Source organism: Rhincodon typus, chromosome 14 (assembly GCF_021869965.1).
Source record: "Rhincodon typus isolate 14 chromosome 14, sRhiTyp1.1, whole genome shotgun sequence".
Taxonomy (NCBI): domain Eukaryota; kingdom Metazoa; phylum Chordata; class Chondrichthyes; order Orectolobiformes; family Rhincodontidae; genus Rhincodon; species Rhincodon typus.
The window spans coordinates 23,807,652-23,818,903 of NC_063345.1; the positions used below are offsets into that span (position 1 = coordinate 23,807,652).

The 11,252-nt window shown below is 42.3% G+C and overlaps 1 protein-coding gene across 2 annotated transcripts in view; it reads right to left on the reverse strand.

Moving 5' to 3' along the window:
• LOC109917128 (gap junction alpha-3 protein-like) overlaps positions 1-9,609 on the reverse strand; it is a 28,021-nt gene extending 18,412 nt beyond the window's left edge. The window contains exons 1-2 of one of the 2 annotated variants that reach the window (XM_048604968.1): positions 9,491-9,609; positions 9,167-9,312 (exon numbers count right to left, since the gene is read on the reverse strand). The gene's annotated coding sequence lies outside the window, so the exon portion shown is untranslated. Of the gene's footprint in view, positions 1-9,154; positions 9,313-9,490 lie in introns of both variants that reach the window. The other variant, XM_048604967.1, reaches the window with a different exon arrangement.
• Positions 9,610-11,252: the final 1,643 nt, after the last annotated feature.

Consider the following 11,252-nt stretch of genomic DNA (forward strand, 5'->3'; position numbering starts at 1 on the left):
TCCTCACCCTCAACAACTTCTCTTTCAATTCCTCCCACTTCCTACTGACAAAGGGGGTAGCCATGGGTACCCGCATGGGCCCAAGCTATGCCTGCCTCTTTGTAGGTTATGTGGAACAATCCCTCTTCCGTAGCTACACTGGCCCTAAACCCCACCTCATCCTCCGTTACATTGATGACTGTATCGGCGCCACCTCATGCTCCCACGAGGATCTCGAACAGTTCATCCACTTCACCAACACCTTCCACCCCAACCTTAAGTTCACCTGGACCATTTCTAATACCTCTCTCTCCTTCCTGGACCTCTCTGTTTCCATCTCTGGCAATCACCTAGAAACCGATATCCATTTCAAGCTCACCGACTCCCACAGCTACCTAGAAATACACCTCCTCCCACCCACCTTCCTGCAAAAATGCCATTCCCTATTCCCAATTCCTTCGCCTCTGCCGCACCTGCTCCCAGGATGAAGCATTCCATTCCCGTACATCTCAGATGTCCTCTTTTTCAAGGACCGCAACTTCCCCCCCTCAGTGGTCGAGGACGCCCTCGACCGTGTCTCCCACATTTCCTGCAACTCATCCCTCACACACCCTCCCCGCAATAACAGCCAAAACAGAATCCCCCTTGTCCTCACTTACCACCCCATCAACCTCCGGATGCAACGCATCATCCTCCGACACGTCCGCCATCTGCAATCCGACCCCACCACCAAAGATATTTTTCCCTCCCCACCCTTATCTGCTTTCCGGAGGGACCACTCTCTTCGTGACTCCCTTGTCTGCTCCACACTCCCCTCCAGCCCCACCACACCCGGCACTTTTCCCTGCAGCCGCAGGAAGTGCTACACCTGCCCCTACAGCTCCCCCCTCACCCCAATCCCAGGCCCCAAGAAGACTTTCCACATCAAGCAGATGTTCACCTGCACATCTGCTAATGTGGTATACTGCATCGCTGTTCCCGTTGTGGCCTCCTCTACATCGGGGAAACCAAGCGGAGGCTTGGGGACCGCTTTGCAGAACACCTACGCTCGGTTCGCACTAAACAACTGCACCTCCCAGTCGCGAACCATTTCAACTCCCCCTCCCATTCCTCAGACGACATGTCCATCCTGGGCCTCCTGCAGTGCCACAACGATGCCACCCGAAGGTTGCAGGAACAGCAACTCACATTCCGCTTGGGAACCCTGCAGCCCAATGGTATCAACGTGGACTTCACAAGCTTCAAAATCTCCCCTCCCCCTACTGCATCCCAAAACCAGCCCAGCTCATCCCCGCCTCCCTAACCTGTTCTTCCTCCCACCTATCCCCTCCTCCCACCTCAAGCCACACCCCCAACTCCTACCTACTAACCTCATCCCGTCCCCTTGACCTGTCCGTCTTCCCTGGACTGACCTATCTCCTCCCTAACTCCCCACCTACTCTCACCTTTACTGGCTCCATCCCCGCCTTTTTGGCCTGTCTGTCTCCTCTCCACCTATCTTCTCCTCTCTCCATCTTCTATCCACCTCCCCCTCTCTCCCTATTTATTTCAGAACCTCCTTCGCCTCCCCCATTTCTGAAGAAGGGTCTAGGCCGGAAACATCAGCCTTCATGCTCCTCTGATGCTGCTTGGCCTGCTGTGTTCATCCAGCTCTACACCTTGTTATCTCAATAGTTAGGAAGGAATGTATTTAGTTCATGTTCTCTGGAATCCTTGCCCATGTCAACACTTTAGACAATTGAACCTTTTTAAAAAAAATGCTAAATCCTAAACATCCTGTACATGTGAGGAAAATCAATAGAATCTTTAAAATTATAGATTAACATTGATTTGTTTAAATTAAAGATGTTTAGTGAGGAAATTTTCAATCAGTTTCATATCCTGATCCAATGTCAGCGTCCTTCAGTGAAAAAGCATGCAGCCATGCTGTAGTGTTAGATGTTTAAGTGTTGTAACAGACTCATGATCTATAGCAGCTCACCTGTTCGCGTTCCCCCTACACACACAAATGGGCAATATTCTTTTTAAAGCTGAGGTTAAAAGGTAGCAAATCTAAGAAGCAAAAGCCATGTATTACGTCAGCCTTTCAATTCCAACTTCTGCCTGAAATATCATAGAAGTGACGCCGACCCTTAAAAAAGTGGCTGCTGCTTCCCCAATGCTTTAATGCTGAAGTCTTTAATCCTTCAGTGTGGTTATCACCCAATCACTGATCTCTATTAATGTCAAGCAATACTACATCTTCAGTGCTCCTGTGAGTTTTTATTTTTCGTCCAATTCGTTTCCGGAAATCATTGATTCCACCACCGGTGCTCAGTTCCTTTGGCAGCAGCTACTCTCTGATGTCTTGGAAGTGTTGTAAACTGTGCACATCTGCTTTTCACGATTAGTCTTTGGCAGTAAGTGTTGGCCGGCTGTCCAGCTGTGGTTCACAAAATTAAACATCAGCCATCCCTAACTGGAATCTACTTGTGCATTTCCAGTTGACGTTGTATATTGTAACCTGGCCGTTTTTTTAAAAATCCAGCTTAATTCTAGTTAGCAACGTAGCATTTAATCATCAACACTGATATGTCCATGTCAACAATGATATATGCACTCATTTTTGCTTGCAGGCAAAGCACTACTACATTTATAGGATCTTTTACTGTATCTTTGTGCAACTTGTACTAAAGAGTGAGTTTAACTGGATAAAAGTTAATACCAAGTAAATGTTTTGGATATATATTCCTTGTTAAGCAGTGAAATCTGCTACTACCCTTCTGCAGAGACTGTCTGCAGCATCCCGACATCAGGTGTGTGCAGATTAGCGCAAACATCTTCAAGGCGCAGTCTGGTGTTCAGAGTTCCAAGATGCACTGAAACCAGTGAGAATGTCGACTTCCCCAGCCCCATGTTAGAAACTGGATAAAAACTTACTCAACCTTGCTCAATTTAAATTAAATTAAAATTTAATGAGTGGCAAAAATGGCCCTCAAATAAGTTTATAATCATGGAATGCTGTTAAATGATTAATAAGCACATATTCAATTTTTAAATGTTCAGAATATTAGCTTCAATCTCTACTTCATAGGTATGTTCCAGTGGTTAATTTGCTCCACATAATTAGTTTCAGTGCTTTTTTTTATTTTGCTGTTTTTATTTTCAGTTTGGGGACCTCTAATGTAATTGGCTGTGTTTTATTATTGCATAAATTCCAAACCCAACAGGCAGTGTACCTTTAAGACAGGGTTATTGAATATCTTTAAGACAGAGCTGGACAGATTCTTATCAGACAGTGGAATCAAGGGTTATCAGGCTAATCTGGAGTGTGAAATTCGAAACAAAGACTAATCAGCTGTGATCTTATTTAATGGTGGAGCTGGATGTGAAATAGATCATTTCACATTTCCATGTATTAATTGTCATTCGCCACTTGTCTGCCTTTTCCACCAAATTTTCTATGTCTTATTAAAATTCTACACCACCTTCATCACAGTTTACAACACTTCTAAGTTTTCAGTCACCCACAAATTCTGCATACTAAGATCTCAGTCATTAGTATATGTCAGGTAAAGGAAGGATTCCAACACTGATCTCTGGGAAATGCCACTATGAACCTTCACCCAGCTCAAGAAACATTCATTAACCATAAGTCTCTGTTTCCCATGACTCAGCCAGTTTTGCAACCATCATGTATTAAGCCATAACTTTGCTCACTGTATCAAACCTTCTTTCAGAAGTCCATTAACACATCAGCTTCAATGATCTCATCAACTCTTCTCCCTCTTCAAAAATCTCCAGCAAGTTAGTTTAATATGTTTTCCCTGACAAAATCCATTCTGACTTTTCTTAATTAACCTTTTTTGTTCATGAGGTTATTAATTTGTCCTAAATAATTATTTCTAGATGTTTCCCCACCGCCAACGTTGACCTGACTGTGCTGTAGTTGCTGGGCTTATCTTTGCATCCTAATTTGAACAAGAGTGTTACATTTGCAATTCTTCAGATAATTGACACTACCTCTTCTATTGCCTGTGTCCTATTGATTTTAAACTCAGACAGCCTTCCGAATATCTTTCGCTTCAAAGTTATAAATCTTTCTAGTGACTGAATTTACTCCTTTTCTTCCAGGGTCTGTGCAACATCTTCTTTCTTGGTAAATACAGGAGGAAAGCATTAATTTAATACCACAGCTATATGGCCTCTGTCTTAATGTGTAAATCTCCTGTTTAGTCTTTATTCAGCCATATCCTTCCTTTTAACACCTTTTTATGCCTATTGTAAATTTTGAGATTCCCTTTTATGTTATCTGTCAGTCTCTTAATACTCCACCAATTTTTCTCATTACTTTTTCACCTCACCTCTGAACTTTTGATATTTAGGCTTGGTTCTCAACTGTATTTTCTACCTGACAGCAGTTGATGTTGCATTGAAACATGCAAACAATGAAGAGATACTGTATTGCCAAATTATGTAGTCCAATGAACAAAATGATTCCATCCTGTATCTCAAACATTTGTTTGATATCTGACTATTCTATAGTAAACTCAGTTATCATACACAGAATGAGGTGAATAGTTGAGAATGAGTTAAGTGAATAGCTTTTACTTTCAGATTTTACATTGTCATGCTGTGGTGAAGTTTCAGAATCTTCTCATTCAATAATCTGCTTTGGTGTCTTTTAATTACTGTGCAATTATTGGTCACTCCATTTATAATGATCTTTGACATAATCTTAACTAATAACTTTTTTTTTACCATGTTCGTCTTATTCTTGGTTAGGAGCAATTTTTGAGTAGTGATGTTTGTCTTGTTAACTTTGCTTCTTTTTTTTTCTGACCTATGGTCATATTGTGTACAGGTACTGAAAATTTTCTTCTTCATTTCTCTATTCTGTAACTAAAAATTGTACCTAGGTACCTTTGTACCTAAGATGGCGCTGTAAATGGTGACTTATAAACTTTTCACGTACTGATTTGAGTATATGTGATAATAAATTCAATTCAATTCAATTTAATCGGCTCAGTGCTGGTGAGTCAAAAGGATGTGAATTAAAATCCCACAAGTTTGGAGCACATGGTCTAGGTTGGCACTTAAATGCTGCACTAGTCGGTGCTGTCTTTCAGGGGAAATTTAAAACTGGGGTCCTGTCAGTCCTTCCAGCTATCCTGACCAGTCCAAGAACAAACATCTAAAACAGGTCATTTATTTCATTGCTATGCATGGGAACCTTTCATGCGTAAATTGTCTGCCACAGTTCTTGCTTTACAGTGACTAGATTTCAAAGATACCGAATTAGCCAAATGGTGCTTTGGATGTTATAGAGTTCTGAAAGGTGTTATATAATGTAGGTCTTTCTTTTCTTCCTTTCTTTATTTGCATAGAAATTGTATTTCATGGTGTTACACATGTGCATTTATTTATTAGTGTCATTATTGTCTCATATGAGACTTATATAAGTGATTTGGATGTGAACACAGGAGGTATGATTAGTAAGTTTGCAGATGACACTAAAATTGGAGGTTTAGTGGGCAGCAAAGAAGGTTACCTCAGAGTACAACAGGATCTCAATCAGGTGGGCCAATGGGCCGAGGAGTGACAGATGGAGTTTAATTTAGATACATGTGAGATGCTGCATTTTTAAAAAGCAAATCAAGGCAGGACTTATACACTTAATGGTAATGTCCTGGGGAGTTTTGATCACCCTGGAGTGCAGATTCATAGTTCCTTGAAAGTGGAGCCGCAGGCAGATAGGATGGTGAAGGCAGCATTTAGTACTTTTTCCTTTATTCATTAATTGGATGAGGGTGTCGCTGGCTAGGCAGCATTTATTGCCCATCGCTAATTGCCCAGAGGGCAGTTGAGAGTCAACCACATTGCTGTTGGTCTGGAGTCACATGGAGGCCAGACCAGGTAAGGTTGGCAGTTTCATTCTCTAAAGGACATTAGTGAACCAGATAGGGTTTTCCCTTGACAATCGACAATAGATTCATGGTTATCATCAGACTCTTAATTCCAGATATTTTTATTGAATTCAAATTCCATTATTTGCCGTGGTGGGATTTGAACCCAGGTCCGCAGAATGTTATCTGGGTCTCTGGAGTAATAGTCTAGCGATAATACCACTAGGCCATTGCCTCCTCTTCATTTGGTATGCTTGCCCTTATTCGTCAGTGCACTAAGTATAGGAGTTGGGAGGTCACGTTGTGGCTGTACAGGACATTGGTTCAGCCACTTTTGCAATATTGTGTGCAGTTCTGGCCTCCTTCCGATAGGAAGGATATCGTGAAACTAGGAAGGGTTCAGAAAAGATTTATGAGGCTGTTACCAGGGTTGGAGGGTTTGTGCTATAGGGAGAGGCTGAATAGGCTGGGGCTATTTTCCCTAAAGCGTCAGAGTCTGGGTGGTGACCTTATAGAGTTTACAAAATCATGAGGGGCATGGATAGGGTAAATAGACAAGGTCTTTTCCCTGGGATGGGGGAATCCAAAACTAGAGGGCATTGGTTTATGGTGAGACGGGAAAGATATAAAAGGGAACTAAGGGGTAACTTTTTCACACAGAGAGTGGTGCGTGTATGGAATGAGCTGCCAGAGGAAGTGGTGGAGGCTGGTATGATTACAACATTTAAAAGGCATCTGGATGGCTATATGAATAGGACCGGTTTAAAGGGATATGGGCCAAATGGAACTAGATTTATATAGGATATCTGGTCAGCACGGACAAGTTGGACCGAAAGGTCTGTTTCTGTCCTGTATATCTCTATGACTCTATGACTTGAAATTTATTGAGAGATTCCTAAAATTGAACATCATACCATGAAGGTTTCTTGTTATTAACCATTCATAGGAGAATATACAAATGTTATTAGTAGCATTTTATTGTGACTACATCATCAGTCTTGTTTTTTAGGGCAAATTTAGTCTGGTGTAAACTAAATACCTGTATATATTAAATGTGCTGTGTTGAATCTAAGTGGACTATCTCACTGTTTGCTTTAAAACTAAGCTACACATTTGGGGTGGTCCCACACTCAGGTCCCCCGGGTTTATTGAGAGTTAGCCAGAGTAGAACTAGTAACACTGAGAACTGCTTTACAGTCCCTAATGCTAAGAAAAAATATGATCTGAATTCTAAATTCTGTTCAATACCCAGTGACATTCCTAGGATGAAGGTTCAACTGGATGTTTATTGAAAACACTTTGTTACTCACTTACAGTACTTGATATTCAGCTTGGGAGGAGTTTGACCATTTTTCAGCTGAACTCTGTATTTTTACACACCAGGAGGGAATGCACTCCTTAAGAGTGTGGCGGAAGCAGTTCATTTGGAGGGTTTTCAAAGGAACTTGAATAAGCAGCTGAAGAGGAAATAAAAGGAAGAATGCAGGGAACAGATGTGGTTATGATGTTGAATATTCGGTGAGTATGGTGGACTGTCACTTTAGGAGTTCAATCACTTGATATCATGATGTCGTCACTGGGCATTTTGGGTGGGAACAGCTTAGTCTGACCCTGCTGTCTGCAGAGTGAACACCTCCATAATAAAGCTCCTGCTGTTGTTAAACACTTCTGCCTCCTGGTCCTTCTTGGACTGTAACATGTGGGAGATTCCGCATGAACATGATGGACTGAATCCTTATCTTTAGCAGCATACCCATCCTGTGGTACTGTGATTCCTCACCTGGCTCCGCAAACCTACTGTCCATTGTAAAGGTCAACATTTAAAGTGCTGCCCAGCATATTAGAGCAGTTTGGTCATCTGCTGTCTGTCTGGCCTGTGTTGGAACATGGAGGCAGGCAAGTTGGATTGGGACTAAGATTGTTAACAGTAACCTCCTAGCCAACTCCAACTGTTTTATTTAATGTTCAGCTTATCCCCTCTGTAACTGTTGTCTCTAACTTACTTGACTGTGCTCCTAGTGTTGCTCTTACTCTCTTGCCCACGGTTACAAAAACTAACAAGAAAATTCACTTGGGACATGTAATGACACACCTCAAGGGCAGGTGGGACGTATAGACGGACCTTCTAACCCTGAGATAGGGGCACTACCAGTGTGAAACAAGATCTCAAACAGGAGCAGTAAGAAGGAGTAGGGAATAAGGAAAAAGAAGAAAAGGAAGTCACATAGAAAGATGTAAATGGAGCACCAGAAGTAGAAGGGCTAAAAGTGAGGGAATTGAGCTGGTGAGAGAAGTCAGTAACAGAGGTGAAATTGTAAGCATTTCAATCAACCCATTAAATCTGAGATAGATAATCTTTGTTAAGAATGGCATTAAGGGATATGGGCCAAAGGCAGGTATGTGGAGTTAGGCCACAGATCAACCATGATCCTATTGAACCATGGAACAGGCTTGAAGGGCTGAATGGCTACTCGTATTCTGATGTTCAGACATGTTGGGAGACATTTCCAGCACAAGTGGGACTTGAGGTTGGGTCTTCTGACCCAGAGACAGGGACCCTATCACTGCGCCACTGCCCTGTAAAATAATGGAACACCACGAATTTACGTTATCAATCCTTACTAACCTTCTCTACATCGTTCCCATTTTAGTATAGTTGCTGCCGAAGAGAACACAAGAGGTGAAATTATATGACTGGATCATTCCAAACAGTAAGAGGACTGGCAGTTGCAGGAGATTGATCACCAATTTGTTTAACTGAGAAACAAGGACTATTCCGCCCAGTGAACACATAGATGATGTTCACTGTCCTCCAAAACTAGAGACCCTCACGGACAAAATGTTTACCATCAGCCTGGCCTGAACTGTCGAAAAGTTCAGTTCCTGGAACAACATTACGGAGTGCCTAGCCTCACACTGGGCACCAAAACTCGTGTCCCACAAACTGCGAGAAAATGTTTCTTGAGTGCAAGCTTTTTAAAAACAAAACACTTGCTTCCCGTGTAACACTCCGACAGTCTATCCCAATCGTTTGTAATGATGAGATGAATATTTACCGTTAACCGGTAAACTCAAAGGATCTTTTCGTTTAACAAAAATCCCATTCTGGGAAAAAGGTTTGCTTTGCCAATTTCATTATAAATGGCTCGCTGTTCGCTGAAAGTGAATAAAGGTATTAACAACATTCGCTAACCGCACATGTTCGGGATGTTCCCGCAATGTGGGCTGTATCATCAGCAATAAACGCTTCGACCGGAGAAATAAAGCAGTTATAAAGAGAAGTCACCTACCCACTTTGTTACCTTGTTATCACAGGCTGGTTTTATCCCGATCAGATCACTTGGATCGATCTCACAGCCAGATTTCCCTTGTACTTCCCCGGCTACTTGACAATTATTTCTCGAATCTCATCGATCCTTTGTCCTCGAGGTTCAACTTAAGGAGCTGTCTTTAATCGCAAAAGGGTTAGTTTTTTTTTCGGCTGGTTTCTACAGATATTGAACATGCACCAGACTAGAGAGAAATCATCGCGCAAACGCCGTCGCCTCTGCTCCCCTGTCCTTAACCTGAAAACTACACCGTCCCCTGTCCTTAACCTGAAAACTACACCGTCCTCCTGAACCCACCTGCCGGCTGTTGACTGATAATGCCCGGTCCGAACTCGAACTCTTCACAGAGAAAAGTTGGGAAGTGAGTGAGTGACAACAGCCAACGGCAGCGTTGTCCCAGCTCGCAGCCCTTTCTAAATATAAACCCGCCTTTACACTGCTTTCAGGGTGGGACTTGTCTTATCAAGTCACAGGGCTGGAATTCGCCCGAGCCATCTGAGCGCCAGCAGTGGTTGCAATTTCCTCTAGACCAAGACTCATTTTCGCGTGTAAACGGGCTGTTCTTTAGCACCAACCAGCACCGAGACCCTTCCCGTTCGGTTAGGGGTGAGGGAGCTTTCGGGAAATTCTGCGTACCCAATACCTAATCAACCGCCCAGCATCCGGGTGAAATTTTTCCTTGGCTAAGCCCCCTTTAATTCTCACAATGAACCCCACTTCGGAATTGTTTTATACTCTGGAGCTTTATACTATTTAAAACAATTAATCTCTTAAAGTCACGTCCTCCGCCCCCACCTCCCACCCTCCGGGATATTTAACTAGACAGTTATGACTGTTGACGATAAATAGCATCTCTTTAAAAATAGAATAGAGGAAGTTGTAACCAGACATTAATCCCATTAAGTGATACATGAACCACCAAAGCACAACTTGCAACATTTTAAAAAGGCGAGATGATGCGCTGTACTTGCTATATGCTATTTTAATCGCCTACAGGTAGATCTGCAGGATCTGTCTTCGCGTTCAGTTTAGGGTGTTGTCAATAATGTAATGCAAGACATATAATATTGACACTTAGATACCCCATAGACAAGATTTATACCAGTGAAGTAGTAAGAACATTATTATTATTGCTGGAACAGTAACTCCTTAAGTGCCTGTTGTATTAAAGTCTCTTTAGTCTGAACCTATAGGCAGTTGGTTCAAGAATCAGGTCAAAGACATGAGTATATTATCAACTCAATACAACACTGAGGGAGCACTACACTGCTGTCTTTCAGATGAGACCTTACACTGGCATGATATCTGTTCCACGGCATATTAAATTGTCCCACAACAATATTCAAAAAAGAGCAGCAAAATTATCTTGGATATTTATTTCTTTTATCCCTAAGTCAACATCCCTATTTATTTCAGATCCCCCTTCCCCTCCCTCATTTCTGAAGAAGGATCTAGGCCCGAAATGTGAGCCTTCCTGCTCCTCTGATGCTGCTTGGCCTGCTGTGTTCATCCAGCTCTACACCTTGTTATCTGAAATGTAAATGTTTGAAAACATCCTGGTGAAGCACTTTGGGATGTTTAACTTTGTTAGTGATGTTAAAGTATGAGTTATTGTTGTTAGAAGTGTATGCAGTTATTATCTCATTGCTCTTGGTGGATCTATGTGTTGTACAAATTATTTCTGCATTTCCTCTATTACATCAGTGACTACATACTAAAATATTCCATAAATGTAAGGAAACTATCCTGTGTATATCCTAAGTTGCATTAAGTTCTGCTCACTCACCACCTGGTCTTCGCCGACCTATACTGTTCCTCAATGAAGTAACTCATTGGTTTTAAAATTCTCATGCTGTTTCTTTCACACCCTCACCCCTCCTTTCCCATGTAATCTCCTCCAGCTCTGCAAGCCTCTGAGAGGAGGCTCTGTACCTTCCTCTAGCTTCTTGAGCATCATTGGTGGCTGTGCCTTCATCTGCCCATGCCCACATCTCTGGAAAGTTTCTCCCTAAACCTGTCTACATCTCTATCTTAGACAACAAGGTGCAGGGCTGGATGA